Genomic DNA, 16,764 nt, shown 5'->3' on the forward strand with positions numbered 1-16,764 from the left:
AAAAAACGTTTCATTGTCAGTCCACTCAAGTCAGTGGACGCCAACATTTTGGCGGATCAGTCAAAAAACGGATCCAACGGATTACCATCCGTCAAAATCCACCGCTAATACAAGTCAATGGTTAAAAAACGGATCCGCCAGAAAAAATGGCGGATCCGTTTTTTTTCCAAAACGGCGGATTTTGACTGATGGAAACAAACGGAAATGTGAAACAGGCCTTATGGCACACAAGAACAACCAGGCTGCAGGTTTTTACAGTGAAGGGACCTAAAATCAGTAGGACAGCACCTTTATGCCAGTATGCTTAGTTGATGACAGTTTCCCCTTAAAGGGAATCTGTCACCTATTTTTCCGACTGTTAGCTGCCATCACCGCCATCGGGCTTATCTACAGCATTCTGCAATGCTGTAGATAAGCCCCGATGTAACCTGAAAAATAAGTTATACATACCTCCCAACTTTAGAAGAAGGGAAAGAGGGACAAAGGCTGTGACGCATGCAGTGTGCTGTGGCAAAATGTAGGCCACACCCCTGACCACACCCATTTCACAACTATTCACACCCATGTCCACGCCCCAACCGTACCCTTTTAGCACTGCTGATCACACTGACTGGTACCGAGGGTACAGTGGCTGGCATTATGGGCACAGTGGCTGGTACTGAGGAACAGAAAGAACAGAGAGAGAAAAAAAGAAAACAGAGAAAGAAAGAACAGGGGGAAAGAAAGAGAGAACAGAGAAAGAAAGAGGGGAAAGAAAGAAAAGATAGAGAAAAAAAGGGGACAGAAAAAAGAACAGAGAGAACAGAGAGAGAAAGAACAGAAAAAGAAAGGAAGAGGGGAAATAGAGAACAGAGAGAAAGAAAGAGGGGAAAGAAAGAAACAGAAAGAAAGAGGGCACAGAAAAAAACAACAGAGAGAGGAAAAAAAATAGGGGAAAGAAGGAAAGAACAGAGAGGGAGAGAGAAAGAAAGAGGGGAAAGAAAACAGAGAGAAAGACGAGAGGGAAAAAAGAGATCATAGAGAGAAATAAAGAACAGAGCGAAAGAAAGGAAGAACAGAGAGAGAAGGAAAGAGGGGAATGAAAGAGAAAAGAACAGAGCAAAAGAAAGAACAGAGAGAAAGAGAAAGAAAGTGGAAAGAAAGAATAGAGAGAAAGAATGAGGGGACAGAAAAAAACTACAGAGAGAAAAAAAGAAAGGGGAAAGATAGAACACAGAGAGAAAGAAAGAACAGAGAGAAAAAGAACAGAGAGAAAGAAAGATTAGAGAGAGAAACAAAGAGGGGAAAGAAACAACAGAGAGAGGAAAGAAAGAACAGAGAGAGGAAAGAAAGAACAGAGAGAGAGGAAAGAAAGAACAGAGAGAAAGAAAGATTAGAGAGAGAAAGAAAGAACAGAGAGAAGACAAGAGAGAGAGAAAGAAATAAAAATTCTATAAAGATACTATAGCAGCCCAGCTCACATTTTAGTGCCCACCTGAGCCTCCTGATGCAGGACATATCATGATCCGCTCACATGGCCAACATCCCCGAGTCCAAGGCAATCCCGCTGTCTGTGCTGTCGGAGGAGGACACGGTGATGCATATGAAGCATTCCCTGAAGTGCCTCCATGGTTCCGTCACAATCTCCTCCCGAAATTACCTAATTTCCGGTCAACTTCCAGCACATCATTTCCAGTGGAACGTCACTTGCGAATTTTAAAGTGCTCCTCGTGGCTCCGCCGTGTACTCCTGTGTCCGTGGGAAAAGTAACCTCCCGGCTGGGGCAGTGGGGCAGACTCAAAATCGGGACTGTCCTGCTGTATCCGTGATGGGAGGTATAAATGCTCCCCACTATACACCTCGTACACGCATGGCACCTCTCCGTACACCTCGCGCACACATGTCTCCACTACGTAAACCTCGTACACATGCGGCCACGCTCTGTACACCTTGTACAAACATGGCTCCACTCCATAAACCTTGAACACATGCGGCTTTGCTCCATACACCACGTACACACGCGGTTCCACTCCATACACCTCGTACACACGTGGTTCCGCTCCATACACAGGCGGCTCCACTCTGTACACCCCGTACACACACGGCTCAGCTTCGTACACACAGGGTTCCATTTCGTACGCCCCGCACACACACGCGGCTCCGCTCCGTACCACTCGTACACACATGGCTCCACTCCATACACATGCGGCTCCACTCGGTACACCCCGTACACACACAGCTCGGCTCAGCTCCGTACACTTTGTACACACAGAGCTCCGTTCCGTACACCTCATACACACGTGGCTCCGCTCCGTACACCTCGTACACACGCGGCTCTGCTCCGTACACCTCACACACACGCGGCTCCGCTCCGTATACCTACACACCAGCTCCATATGCATCTCTGCTCCGTACATATCGTACACACGCGGCTTTGCTTCGTACACCTGCGGCTCCGCTCCGTACACCTCGTACACACACGTCTCCGCTCCGTACACACACACGGCTCCGCTCCGTACACCTCGTACACACGCGGCTCTGCTCCGTACACCTCACACACACGCGGCTCCGCTCCGTATACCTACACACCAGCTCCATATGCATCTCTGCATCTATCTAGCTACCATCTATATCTATCTATCTTTATCTATATATATCTCTATCTAATATCTATATCTATCTATCTCTATACCTATCTATCTATTTATCTATCCGTTATCTATCTCTATATCTTTTCTCTGTATCTATCTCTCTCTATAGCTATATCTATCTATCTCTATATATATCTATTATCTCTATATCTATATCTATTTCTCTCTATATCTCTCTCTATCTATCTGTCTATTTATCTCTATATCTATCTCTCTGTATATCTATCTATCTATCTTTCTTTCTATATCTATCTATCTTTCTCTATCTATCTATCTATTTATCTCTATCTATTATCTATATCTATCTCTATCTATCTATCGCTCTATATCTATCTTTCTATCTCTACATCTATCTCTATATCTATCTTTCTATCTATCTATTATGTCTATCTATCTAGCTATCTCTATTATCTATATCTACCTATCTCTATATCTTTATCTTACTCTATCTCTATATCTATCTGTTATCTCTATATTTATTATCTATCTTTATCTATCTATCTCTATCTATTATCTATATCTATATCTATCTCTCTATCTATTTATCAATCTCTGTATCTATCTCTCTCTCTATCTCTCTCTCTATCTACCGCTCTCTCTATCTTTATATCTATATCTATCTATCTCTATATCTATCTATTATCTCTATATCTATCTACCTATCTATCTCTATATCTATCTCTATATCTATATCTGTTTCTCTCTATATCTATCTCTATATCTCTCTCTATAGCTATCTCTATATCTATCTATCTATATATTATCTCTATATCTATCTATCTCTATATCTATCTGTTATCTCTATATCCATATCTATCTCTATATCCATATCTATCTCTATATCTATCTATCTCTATATCTATCTTTCTATCTAACACTATATCTCTATATCTATCTCTATATCTCATTATCTATCTATCTATCTCTCTCTTTATCTATCTATTGATCTATCCATCTATCTCTATATCTATCTATTATATCTATCTATTATCTCTATTATTTATATCTATCTATCTAGCTATCTCTATCTATCTCTATCTCTCTCTATATCTATCTTTCTAACTCTATATCTATCTATCTCTATACATATCTCTATATCTAGATATTATCTCTATATCTATCTCTATATCTATCTTTCTATAGCTATCTGTCTCTATATCTATCTATCTCTATATCTATTATCTCTATATCTATTATCTCTATATATATCTCTATATCTATTTTTATTTATAGCCATCTATCTATATATATTTATCTCTATATCTATCTATATATGTCTATATTATTATTATTATAATTATTATTATTATATCTGTATATCTCTTATCTATCTCTATCTATATATCTATCTATCTCTATATCTTTCTATCTATAGCTATCTATCTCTATATCTATCTATCTATCTATCTATCTATCCATTATCTATTTTCTATCTGTCTCTATATCTATCTACCTATCGATCTATCTATCTATATTTCTTTCTATATCTATCTTTATATCTATCTCTATCTATCTCTATCTCTATGAATCTTTCTATCTATATCTATCCATTATCTACTTTCTATCCATTATCTACTATCTATCTCTATATCTATCTATTTCTACATCTATCTTTCTATCTATATCTATCTAACTCTATATCTATATATCTATATAGCATTATACCCTATGAGGGGGCAGCATTATACCCTATGAGGGGGCAGCATTATACCCTATGAGGGGGCAGCATTATACCCTATGAGGGGGGCAGTATTATACCCTATGAGGAGGCAGCATTATACCCTATGAGGAGGGCAGCATTATACCCTATGAGGAGGCAGCATTATACCCTATGAGGAGGCAGCATTATACCCTATGAGGGGGGCAGTATTATACCCTATGAGGAGGCAGCATTATACCCTATGAGGAGGGCAGCATTATACCCTATGAGGAGGCAGCATTATACCCTATGAGGAGGGCAGCATTATTCCCTATGAGGGGGTGCATTATTCCCTATGAGGGGGGCAGTATTATACCCTATGAGGGGGGCAGTATTATACCCTATGAGGGGGCAGCATTATACCCTATGAGGGGGTGCATTATTCCCTATGATGGGGTGCATTATACCCTATGAGGGGGGCACTATTATACCCTATGAGGGGGGCAGTATTATACCCTATGAGGGGGGCAGTATTATACCCTATGAGGGGGTGCATTATACCCTATGAGGGGGGCAGTATTATACCCTATGAGGGGGGCAGTATTATACCCTATGAGGGGGTGCATTATACCCTATGAGGGGGGCAGTATTATACCCTATGAGGGGGGCAGTATTATATTCTATGAGATGGCTGCATTATATTCTATTAGATGGCTTCATTATACTATGTGAGGGGGCTGCTTTATATTATATGAGGGGGCTACCCCAACTCCTGCTACATAATTAAGACATGTACAACCTTATATTACACCCGGATATTAGCGTGTTTTACCGCATAATTGGTGGTCTGGTTTTTAACTCTATGCAGCTACGTAGTGGGCCCCAAGAATGATTTTCTCTGGTGGGCCCAAGGTGTTCCAGTCCGACGCTGCACACGTGGCTCTGCTCCATACACACACGGCTCTGCTCCGTACACCTCGTACACACACGGCTCCGCTCCATACACCTTGTAAACCCCTTCTGACCCCACACATAAACTTCCCTCATCCAGCACCATAACGATCAGCACAGCAGAGAGAGTCCTGCAGACACGGATGCTCCTGATCACCGCAGCCCCTCACAGCCTGCAAGGTAAATTAGGACCTGGAAGGAGCCCATACAGTCTAGGCTCAACTGTCATTGCAGGCTGGGTTGAGCCTAGACTGTAAGGGCTCCTTCCAGGTCCTAACTGCAGCCCATACAGTCTAGCCAGCTCACTACTGAAGGTGCTAGACTGTATGGGCTCCTTCCAGGTGTGATGGTGTGATATGTTATGTGGATGTCATTTTTTGTATATTCCTATTTTTAACAATTCCAGTTATTTTCATAGTGTTTTTCTTATTACATTGTAAGTCTACAGCCTCATTGTATCTGTCTCTTGATGACCCCCTGTAGTGCATTAATCCCTAAGGCCCTTTGTTATCCTTTGGGGGGCCTGGAAACCGCCTCAACTTGTTTGACTTTCCCTGGACAAGGAAGGGGTCGGGGGAGAACAGGAGCTGGGCAAGTCAGTTCCAGAGTGGTCAGGATCGTGTTCAGACAGCACTTCAGAGTGAGAAGGACCCGTGACAACTGGTGGCAGCAGTGGGATCAACAGAGCGTAACCCAATGGAGAACCACCCACAGAGTGAGTACAGAAATTGGACTGTATGCAGTTTACAGGAGAGAGCCAGAGACCTGGGCCTGAACTACCAGGGACTGACTAAAGAGGCCTTAATTGACCTACTGGTGGGCGCTAGCCCGGCCACCTCCTCCCAGATGTCTGAAGGACGAGCACTGGAGACAGGGATCCCCTTCCAGAAAAGCCAGTGGTTGGTGTGGTACGAAGAAGAGATGGCGGTTCTGGGCCCCGGCGTCTCTCAGGAGTACAAGGAGGAGGCTGCCCGCCGGGCACAGCGGAGACAGGAAGCAATGGAGCTTGAAAGAGGGAGTAGCGCAATGTGGAGTGTAACCCCAACAATCCGGGAGCCTGTACGGATCACCCGGACAGAGTTTAAGCCATTTGATGAGGCTTCTGGAAATGTGGAGGGGTTCTTCAAAGACTTTGAGCAGCTGTGTGCTGTGATGGAGGTGCCCCACTCTAGATGGATGCGTTTGTTAGTGGGGCTCCTGAACGGAAGCATGGCGGAGGCTTACCGAACCATTGATGCACTGCGGAATCGGGATTATAACATTGTAAAGCGGACTATCCTGGATTACCATGCTATCACCCCAGACTCATATAGGGCCAAGTTCCGAGACCTCCCATGCACCACGGGGGGTTCGTTTAGGATGTACAGTCATGGCCAAAAGTATTGACACCCCTGCAATTCTGTCAGATAATATTCAGTTTCTTCCTGAAAATGATTGCAAACACAAATTCTTTGGTATTATTATCTTCATTTAATTTGTCTTAAATGAAAAACACAAAAGAGAATGAAGCAAAAAGCAAAACATTGATCATTTCACACAAAACTCCAAAAATGGGCCGGACAAAAGTATTGGCACCCTCAGCCTAATACTTGATTGCACAACCTTTAGCCAAAATAACTGCGACCAACCGCTTCCGGTAACCATCAATGAGTTTCTTACAATGCTCTGCTGGAATTTTAGACCATTCTTCTTTGGCAAACTACTCCAGGTCCCTGATATTTGAAGGGTGCCTTCTCCAAACTGCCATTTTTAGATCTCTCCACAGGTGTTCTATGGGATTCAGGTCTGGACTCATTGCTGGCCACCTTAGAAGTCTCCAGTGCTTTCTCTCAAACCATTTTCTAGTGCTTTTTGAAGTGTGTTTTGGGTTATTGTCCTGCTGGAAGACCCATGACCTCTGAGGTAGACCCAGCTTTCTCACACTGGGCTCTAAATTATGCTGCAAAATTTGTTGGTAGTCTTCTGACTTCATAATGCCATGCACACGGTCAAGCAGTCCAGTGCCAGAGGCAGCAAAGCAACCCCAAAACATCAGGGAACCTCCGCCATGTTTGACTGTAGGGACCGTGTACTTTTCTTTGAATGCCTCTTTTTTCTCCTGTAAACTCTATGTTGATGCTTTTGCCCTAAAAGCTCTACTTTTGTCTCATCTGACCAGAGAACATTCTTCCAAAATGTTTTAGGCTTTTTCAGGTAAGTTTTGGCAAACTCCAGCCTGGCTTTTTTATGTCTCGGGGTAAGAAGTGGGGTCTTCCTGGGTCTCCTACCATACAGTCCCTTTTCATTAAGACGCCAAAGGATAGTAAGGGTTGACACTGTTGTACCCTCGGACTGCAGGGCAGCTTGAACTTGTTTGGATGTTAGTCGAGGTTCTTTATCCAACATCCACACAATCTTGCGTTGAAATCTCTTGTCAATTTTTCTTTTCCGGCCACATCTAGGGAGGTTAGCCACAGTGCCATGGGCTTTAAACTTCTTGATGACACTGCGCACGGTAGACACAGGAACATTCAGGTCTTTGAAGATGGACTTGTAGCCTTGAGATTGCTCATGCTTCCTCACAATTTGGTTTCTCAAGTCCTCAGACAGTTCTTTGGTCTTCTTTCTTTTCTCCATGCTCAATGTGGTACACACAAAGACACAGGACAGAGGTTGAGTCAACTTTAATCCATGTCAACTGGCTGCAAGTGTGATTTAGTTATTGCCAACACCTGTTAGGTGCCACAGGTAAGTTACAGGTGCTGTTAATTACACAAATTAGAGAAGCATCACGTGATTTTTCGAACAGTGCCAATACTTTTGTCCACCCTCTTTTTTATGTTTGGTGTGGAATTATATTCAATTTGGCTTTAGGACAATTCTTTTTGTGTTTTTTCATTTAAGACAAATTAAATGAAGATAATAATACCAAAGAATTTGTGTTTGCAATCATTTTCAGGAAGAAACTGAATATTATCTGACAGAATTGCAGGGGTGTCAATACTTTTGGCCATGACTGTATGCACATAAGATGTTCGAGGCATGTCGGAGATGGCTGGAAGCAGAAAACGCCTTTACTGTGGAAGATGTTATACAGGCATTCCTTATAGAACAATTTCTTGCCAAGTTCCCTGCAGAGGTACGGGAATGGGTCCGGGAGCGCACGCCGTGTACCGTGGATAGAGCTGCAGCCCTGGCCGATGAAGCCCTTACTATCCGGCCGCAATGGAGGAGGCTTCTGGACAATGAACCATGGCCTGCTCCCGCGCCCCGTCCCCCTCCAATTATATCTGCCCTTCCACCTAGTCGCAAGCCGATGACAATCACGCCTCACAATCCAAGGCCCCAACAGTTCCGACCACGACCTGGGGGTGTCACAGATAGGAGGTATTATGGGTGTGGGCAACCTGGACATTTGCAGTCTGGCTGTCCCTCCAGGATTCGGAGGGAGCCCCATGCAGCCCCACCTCGTCCAGTACATCTTGTACACTCCACCACACCTGAGGAAGAGCTACCACCACCCCCACCAGAGTGGACCACCGACCACGGCACCATAGATACCCCTCCTGGAGTGTACGGACTCCGGCCTCTGTCCTTTAGCTACTCAGAGCAACGGCAACGCCACCTGCAGGATGTCTTTATTGATGCATACAAAGTGTCAGGATTTAGAGACACGGGGGCACTCTTGACTATCGCTGACCCCCGTGTGGTTCGACCCGAAGCAATTTACCAGGGTCCGGGAATTCCCATTGTCCTGGCGGGGGGTGCCCGCAAATATATACAGCGAGCTTCTGTGCGTTTGGATTATGGTTGTGGAGAAAAACTGTGTTGTATTGGGGTTATGGGAGGACTTCCTGCAGATATCCTCTTTGGGAACGACATTGGGGAGTTACAGTGCCAATTTGTGGGAGCAGTCACCCGACTACAGGCCCTTCAAGCACTACGTCATCCGGACCCCACCGGGGAGCAACCACCACGAACCGCATCAGAGTCGCACCTTGGCCAAGCCCCTAACCGACCTGACCCGCAAGAACATGCCTAGGAATGTGACGTGGACGACGGCATGCGAGGATGCCTTTTCAGCGTTAAAGACTGCCCTCGTCACTGCTGCCCCGGATTATAAACGCAGGTTCCTCGTGCAGACAGATGCATCCACTTTTGGGATTGGGGCAGTACTTAGCCAAGTGAATGCCGCCGGAGAAGAACATCCTGTTGCTTTTGCCAGTCGGAAACTACTGGATCGGGAAGTTGCCTATGCCACTATTGAAAAGGAGTGCCTTGCAATCGTATGGGTGCTAAAAAAAATTGCAGCCATACTTGTATGGCAGAGACTTTACGATTGTTACAGACCACAACCCCCTCACATGGCTGAATCGTGTATCAGGGGACAATGGAAGATTGCTGCGGTGGAGCTTGTCCTTACAACCCTACAGCTTCTCCATCCAATACAAGCGGGGAAGCCAACACCAGAACGCCGATGGACTGTCTCGACAAGAAGAAACATAGGCTCCCCAGGTCAACCTACCCCTGCCACTGTACAAGGAATTATAAATAACTGAGCAATGTGGACTAAAGTGAGCAGGCCAGAGGTCTGTGTAGACCTCATGGCGTGCTCACTTATTATGGGGGGGAGAGGTTGTGATGGTGTGATATGTTATGTGGATGTCATTTTTTGTATATTCCAATTTTTAACAATTCCAGTTATTTTCATAGTGTTTTTCTTATTACATTGTAAGTCTACAGCCTCACTGTATCTGTCTCTTGATGACCCCCTGTAGTGCATTAATCCCTAAGGCCCTTTGTTCTCCTCTGGGGGGCCTGGAAACCGCCTCAACTTGTTTGACTTTCCCTGGACAAGGAAGGGGGTCGGGGGAGAACAGGAGCTGGGCAAGTCAGTTCCGGAGTGGTCAGGATCGTGTTCAGACAGCACTTCAGAGAGAGAAGGACCCCGTGAAAAAAAAAATAGGAATATACAAAAAATGACATCCACATAACATATCACACCATCACAGTAGATATAGACTGTATGGGCTCCTGTCAAGTATATATTACTGTAGATATAGACTCTATGGGCTCCTGTCAGGTTTATATTACTGAAGATAGACTGTACGGGCTCCTGTCAGGTGTATATTATTGTTGATATAGACTGTATGGGCTCCTGTCAGGTATATATTATTGTAGATATAGACTGTATGGGCTCCTGTCAAGTATATATTACTGTAGATATAGACTCTATGGGCTCCTGTCATGTATATATTACTGTAGATATAGACTGTATGGGGTCCTGTCAGGTATATCTTATTGTAGATACAGACTGTACAGGCTCCTGTCAGGTACACATTATTGTAGATATAGACTGTATGGGCTCCAGTCTGGTATATATTATTGTAGATATAGACTGTATGGGCTCCTGTCAAGTATATATTACTGTAGATATAGACTCTATGGGCTCCTGTCAGGTATATATTATTGTAGATATAGAGTGTACGGGCTCCTGTCAGGTATATATTATTGTAGATATAGACTGTATGGGCTTCTGTCAGGTATATATTATTGTAGATACAGACTGTATGGGCTCCTGTCAGGTATATATTATTGTAGATACAGAATGTATGAGCCCCTTTCAGGTATATATTACTGTAGATACAGACTGTACGGGCTCCTGTCAGGTATATATTATTGTAGATACAGACTGTATGGGCTCCTGTCAGGTATATATTATTGTAGATATAGACTATGGGCTCCTGTCATGTATATATTACTGTAGATATAGACTGTATGGGCTCCTGTCAGGTATATATTACTGTAGATACAGACTGTACGGGCTCCTGTCAGGTATATATTATTGTAGATACAGACTGTATGGGCTCCTGTCAGGTATATATTATTGTAGATATAGACTATGGGCTCCTGTCATGTATATATTACTGTAGATATAGACTGTATGGGCTCCTGTCAGGTATATATTATTGCAGATACAGACTGTACGGGCTCCTGTCAGGTACATATTATTGTAGATATAGACTGTATGGGCTCCTGTCAGGTATATATTATTGTAGATACAGACTGTACGGGCTGCTGTGAGGTATATATTACTGTAGATACAGACTGTGCGGGCTCCTGTCAGGTATATATTACTGTAGATATAGACTATGGGCTCCTGTCAGGTATATATTATTGTAGATACAGACTGTACGGGCTCCTGTCAGGTATATATTATTGTAGACACAGACTGTACGGGCTGCTGTGAGGTATATATTACTGTAGATACAGACTGTACGGGCTCCTGTCAGGTATATATTACTGTAGATATAGACTATGGGCTCCTGTCAGGTATATATTATTGTAGATACAGACTGTACGGGCTCCTGTCAGGTATATATTATTGTAGACACAGACTGTACGGGCTGCTGTGAGGTATATATTACTGTAGATACAGACTGTACGGGCTCCTGTCAGGTATATATTACTGTAGATATAGACTCTATGGGCTCCTGTCAGGTATATATTATTGTAGATACAGACTGTACGGGCTCCTGTCAGGTATATATTATTGTAGATACAGACTGTACGGGCTGCTGTGAGGTATATAGATTCAAGATTCAAAGATTCAAAGAAGCTTTATTGGCAGGACTAAATATACATTAGTTTTGCCAAAGCAGGTGTACAGAAGGGAATTGGGATAGGGACTGTAGGGATGTTGGGAAGGGGCTGTAGGAAAGGTGGATGGGGCAGATCCAGGATGGGGCTATAAAAGTCCATGGCATAGGGAAGGTGGATGGGGGCATGTATTACTGTAGATACAGACTGTACGGGCTCCTGTCAGGTATATATTACTGTAGATATAGACTCTATGGGCTCCTGTCAGGTATATATTATTGTAGATACAGACTGTACGGGCTCCTGTCAGGTATATATTATTGTATATATAGACTGTATGGGCTTCTGTCAGGTATATATTATTGTAGATATAGACTGTAAGGGCTCCTGTCAGGTATATATTATTGTAGATATAGACTGTACGGGCTCCTGTCAGGTATATATTATTGTAGATATAGACTGTACGGCTCCTGTCAGGTATATATTATTGTAGATATAGACTGTATGGGCTCCTGTCAGGTATATATTATTGTAGATGCAGACTGTACGGGCTCCTGTCAGGTATATATTATTGTAGATATAGACTGTATGGGCTCCTGTCAGGTATATATTATTGTATATATAGACTGTATGGGCTCCTGTCAGGTATTTATTATTGTAGATATAGACTGTATGGGCTCCTGTCAGGTATATATTATTGTAGATATAGACTGTAAGGGCTCCTGTCAGGTGTATATTTTTGTATATATAGACTGTACGGGCTCCTGTCAGGTATATATTATTGTAGATATAGACTGTACGGGCTCCTGTCAGGTGTATATTATTGTATATATAGACTGTATGGGCTCCTGTCAGGTATATATTATTGTAGATATAGACTGTACGGGCTCCTGTCAGGTATATATTATTGTAGATATAGACTGTATGGGCTTCTGTCAGGTATATATTATTGTAGATATAGACTGTATGGGCTCCTGTCAGGTATATATTATTGTAGATATAGACTGTGTGGCTCCTGTCAGGTATATATTATTGTAGATATAGACTGTACGGGCTCCTGTCAGGTATATATTATTGTAGATATAGACTGTATGGGCTCCTGTCATGTATATATTATTGTTGATATAGACTGTACGGGCTCCTGTCAGGTATATATTATTGTAGATATAGACTGTAAGGGCTCCTGTCAGGTATATATTATTGTAGATATAGACTGTATGGGCTCCTGTCAGGTATATATTATTGTAGATACAGACTGTACGGGCTCCTGTCAGGTATATATTACTGTAGATATAGACTGTACGGGCTCCTGTCAGGTATATATTATTGTAGATACAGACTGTACGGGCTACTGTCAGGTATATATTATTGTAGATACAGACTGTACGGGCTCCTGTCAGGTATATATTATTGTAGATATGGACTGTATGGGCTACTGTCAGGTATATATTATTGTAGATACAGACTGTACGGGCTCCTGTCAGGTATATATTATTGTAGATATGGACTGTATGGCTCCTGTCAGGTATATATTATTGTACATACAGAATGTATGAGCCCCTGTCAGGTATATATTAGTGATGATATAGTTGTGCTCAAAAGTTTACATACCCCTGCAGAATTATTGCTTTCTTGGCCTTTTTTCAGAGAATATGAATGATAACATCAAAACTTTTTCTCCACTCATGGTTAGTGTTTGGGTGAAGCTATTTATTGTCATACTACTGTGTTTTCTCTTTTTTAATTATAATGACAACCAAAAACATCCAAATCACCCTGATCATAGTTTACATACCACATTTTTTAAATACCATATATTGCCCCCTCTAATATCAATTGACTGCTTGAAGTCGTTTGTGGTAGTTATGGATAAGGTTCTTTATTTTCTCAGATGGTAAAGCTGACCACCAAAAAGTTTTGATGTTATCATTCATATTCTCTGAAAAAAGGCCAAGAAAGCAAAAGTTCTACGGCGGTATGTAAACTTTTGAGCACAAATGTATCAGTGATGACATCGGAATGGAGTATATATAAAGAAAAAACTCTGCATCACCATTAAAAAATAGAAATAAACTAAAAACTTTATTCAAAACATTAAAATCATGGGCGGCACGGTGGCTCAGTGGTTAGCGCTGCAGCCTTGCAGCGCTGAGGTCCTGGGTTCGAATCCCACCAAGGACAACATCTGCAAGGAGTTTGTATGTTCTCCCCGTGTTTGCGTGGGTTTCCTCCGGGTACTCCGGTTTCCTCCCACGTTCTAAAGACATACTGATAGGGAATTTAGATTGTGAGCCCCATCGGGGACAGTGATGATAGTATGTTCAAACTGTAAAGCGCTGCGGAATATGTTAGCGCTATATAAAAATAAAGATTATTATTATTATGAAAAATAATGCAATAATATGCAATAATATGTTGAAAAAATATTGCAACATTTGTTAATAGTGAGCTGTACTGCAGGTTGTGAGTTGAGAAGCAGAGGATATAAGTACAGAGATGCATTGCTATGTGCAATGTATCTCTATGTTCCTATATTGTACAGTTGAAGAAAATATTTTTTTCATGTAAAATTAACCTAAAAAAATGTCAATTTCAATAACCTTTTCATCCCCCCCAGTATTTTTTAACTTTAATGACCAGACCACTCCTAGGAAGTTTCACCACTGTACCATGTTTTCTCCATTTTTGGATAATGGGTCTCACGGTGGTTCGCTGGAATATCAAAGCTTTAGAAATGGCTTTATAACCTTTTCCAGACTGATAGATCTGAATTACATTCCATCTCATTTGTTAATGCATTTCTTTGGATCGCAGCATGATGTCTACCTTTTGAAGATCTTTTTGTCTACTTCACTTTGTCAGGCAGGTCCTATTTAAGTGATTTTTTGATTGAGGATAGGTGTGGCAGTAATCAGGCCTGGGTAGGGCTAGGGAAACTGAACTTTGCTTTTCAAAGATGTGACAAACCACAGTTAAAAAAAAAGTAGGGGGCAATAACTTTCACACAGGGCCCTGTATTTTCTTCCCAATTAATAATAAAGACCTTCATTTACAAATTGAATTTTGTGTTTACTTGTGCTATCTTTGTCAAATATTTTAATTTGTTTGTTACTCTGAAACATTTAAGTATGACAAACATGCAAGAGAGTAAAAAATCAGAAGGGGTGGGCAAAATGTATTTCACATCACTGTACACTACCGAGCCACACAGATCTTTATATGAAGTATGTACCCACCACATCTCCTGTATATACAGTAATGACCCCCTACAAGTAGTGACTTAACTCCTTCCCGACCAGTGACAGCATATGCGTCATGAAAGCCGGTGCCAATCTGACCAATGATGCATATGCTGTGTCATGGATTTAAAGCCCCCCTGCGGGTCGGGTGACAGGGGTCAATGAAAGGTCACCAGACCGGCAGATACAGGGGGCTTTGTACTTCACCACAGGGGGGGTGGCTTCGCCCCCACGTGGCTACGATCGTTCTGATTGGCTGTTAAAAGTGAAACAGCCAATCAGAGCGATAGTAATATTTCATCAATGACATTTGATGAAACATTACAAACCAGCCATGGCCAATGCTGCAGTAGCATTGGACATGGCTGGAGACACTGATCTGACCCCCCCCACACGGTTAACGGGGGCAATCTGCCCCCTGCCGCTGAATGACTGTGGCGATCGGCTGCCGCTGTCACCATCTGCTCCCCCCGCCTTCCGATCACCTCCCCTCCCACCCCCCGGTACCTTTCCGAGTGCCGCTCCCGGTGTCCCGCGGTCCCGGATCATGGGCGCCGCCATCTTAGAAAATGGCGGGCGCATGCGCAGTGTGCCCACCGGAATCTGCGGCTGCTGATTTCATTCATTCATTCATTTTGATCACTGTGATAAACTTTCACAGCGATCAAAGTAAAATAAAAATAAACCCCCCCCTTTATCATCACCATAGGTAGGCACATATAATGAAATAAAGAAAATATTTTTATTTTTCCATTAGGGTTAGAATTAGGGTTAGGGTTGGAAATAGGGTTGAAATTAGGGTTAGGGTGCAACTAGGGTTTGGGTTGGAATTAGGGTTAGAATTAGGGTTGGAATTAGGGCTAGGGTGGGAATTAGGGTTAGGGGTGTTTGGGGTTAGGGTTAGGCTTGTGGTTAGGGTTGGGATTAGGGGTGTGTTGGGGTTAGGGTAGGAAATAGGGATGTGTTGGGGTTAGGGGTGTATTGGGGTTAGGGTTGGAGTTAGAATTGAGGGGTTTCCACTGTTTAGGCCCATCAGGGGGTCTCCAAATGCAACATGGTGCCACCATTGATTCCAGCCAATTTTGAGTTCAAAAAGTCAAACGGTGCTCCCTCCCTTCCAAGCCCCGTGTGCCCAAACAGTGGTTTACCCCAACATATGGGGTATCAGCGTACTCAGGAAAAATTGCACAACAGCTTTGGGGGGCTAATTTCTCCTATTACCCTAAGGCTATGTGCACACGTAGTAAAATGTTCTGCGTTTTTGGTTTGGCAAAAACCGCACCTCTTGGCAGAAACTGCACGTGCGGTTTTCCTGCTGTTTTTACTGCGTTTTTTTTGCAGATTTGTCTGCGGTTTTCTACAAGAAAAATATAAATAAAGTTGGACAAACTACACTCCAGGAAAAAAAAAAAAGGTGATGTCATTTCCTGCTCCAACCCCCCCCAGCCTCCATTTTCTTTTTAACAAAAAAAGAATGATGACTGACAGAAATGCCCTTCCGAATCCTCATGCTGGGGTATTTGCTGCAAATCCTGATGCAGCACAGACAGCAGGTAATAGATTAGGGTTTGATTACGTTCGTGTAGCTATGTGCACACGTAGTTTTCGGTGGTGCGTATTTTTCTGCGCCGATTTTGGAAAAAACGCAGGTCAAAAAGACCTGTGGTTTACCTGCGATTTAGGCTGTGGTTTAGCCCTGTGGTTTCACACCTTGAGGAGATGTGAA

Source organism: Dendrobates tinctorius, unplaced genomic scaffold, assembly GCF_039654945.1.
Source record: "Dendrobates tinctorius isolate UK_male_01 unplaced genomic scaffold, ASM3965494v1 ptg000231l, whole genome shotgun sequence".
NCBI classification, from domain to species: domain Eukaryota; kingdom Metazoa; phylum Chordata; class Amphibia; order Anura; family Dendrobatidae; genus Dendrobates; species Dendrobates tinctorius.